The sequence below is a fragment of the Arabidopsis lyrata genome, assembly GCF_000004255.2.
Source record: "Arabidopsis lyrata subsp. lyrata unplaced genomic scaffold ARALYscaffold_2, whole genome shotgun sequence".
In the NCBI taxonomy this organism is placed as follows: domain Eukaryota; kingdom Viridiplantae; phylum Streptophyta; class Magnoliopsida; order Brassicales; family Brassicaceae; genus Arabidopsis; species Arabidopsis lyrata.
Window position 1 is genome coordinate 8,622,137 of NW_003302554.1, and position 1,388 is coordinate 8,623,524.

The 1,388-nt window shown below is 37.8% G+C and overlaps 1 protein-coding gene across 1 annotated transcript in view; it reads right to left on the reverse strand.

Annotated features, from left to right (window-relative positions):
- The window catches only part of LOC9322903 (probable inactive histone-lysine N-methyltransferase SUVR2), a 67,804-nt gene that overhangs the window by 36,910 nt on the left and 29,506 nt on the right, over nt 1-1,388 (reverse strand). The window lies entirely within an intron of this gene.

Genomic DNA, 1,388 nt, shown 5'->3' on the forward strand with positions numbered 1-1,388 from the left:
GAAAAAAAAAAAAAAAAAAAAAAAAAAAAGAAAAAAAAAAGAGTTCATCCAAGGGAGCCGGCGCCTACTAGCTGGTCCTATGAGACTCGGTTGCGGTTCTAGATCTTATACCCAATCATAAACGCGAGATCTAGTCATATTTGACTCCAAAAACACTAACCAAGCTTCTTATTGCTTCTACAATCTTTGTGGGTGTGGCCAAAGTCCTATGAGTATGCGATTTTGGAGCTTCTAAACAGAAAAACATTACTTTAGCTATTGGGATCCGATTGCTGTTCTAGTTCTTATACCCAATCATAAACACGAGATCTAGTCATATATGACTCCAAAAACACTAACCAAGATTCTTATTGCTTCTCATATCTTTGTGGGTGTGTCCAAAGTCTTATGAGTTATCGGTTATGAAGCTTCTAAACGGAAAAACACTACTTTAGCTTATGAGATCCGGTTGCGGTTCTAGATCTTATACCCAATCATAAACGCGAGATCTAGTCATATTTGACTCCAAAAACACTAACCAAGCTTCTTATTGCTTCTAAAATCTTTGTGGGTGTGGCCAAAGTCCTATGCAGTTTCCGGTATCGGAGCTTCTAAACCGAAAAACACTACTTTAGCTTATGGGATCCGATTGCTGTTCTAGTTCTTATACCCAATCATAAACACGAGATCTAGTCATATATGACTCCTAAAACATTAACCAAGATTCTTATTGCTTCTCATATCTTGGTGGGTGTGGCCGAAGTCTTATGAGTTAACGGTTTTGAAGCTTTGAAATGGAAAAACTCTACTTTAGCTTATGAGATCCGGTTGCGGTTCTAGATCTTATACCCAATCATAAACGCGAGAATCTAGACATATTTGACTCCAAAAACACTAACCAAGCTTCTTATTGCTTCTAAAATCTTTTGTGGGTGTGGCCAAAGTCCTATGAGTTTACGGTTTTGGAGCTTCTAAAACTGAAAAACACTACTTTAGCTTATGGGATCCGATAGCTGTTCTAAGTTCTTATACCCAATCATAAACACGAGATCTCGTCATATATGACTCCAAAAACTAACCAAGATTCTTATTTCTTCTCAATCTTTGTGGGTGTGGCCAAAGTCTTATGAGTTTACGGTTTTGAAGCTTCTAAACGGAAAAACACTACTTTAGCTTATGAGATCCGGTTGCGGTTCTAGATCTTATACCCAATCATAAACGCGAGATCTAGTCATATTTGACTCCAAAAACACTAACCAAGCTTCTTATTGCTTCTAAAATCTTTGTGGGTGTGGCCAAAGTCCTATGAGTTTTCGGTTTTGGAGCTTCTAAACGGAAAAACACTACTTTAGCTTTTGGGATCCGATTGCGGTTCTAGTTCTTATACCCAATCATAAACACGAGATCTA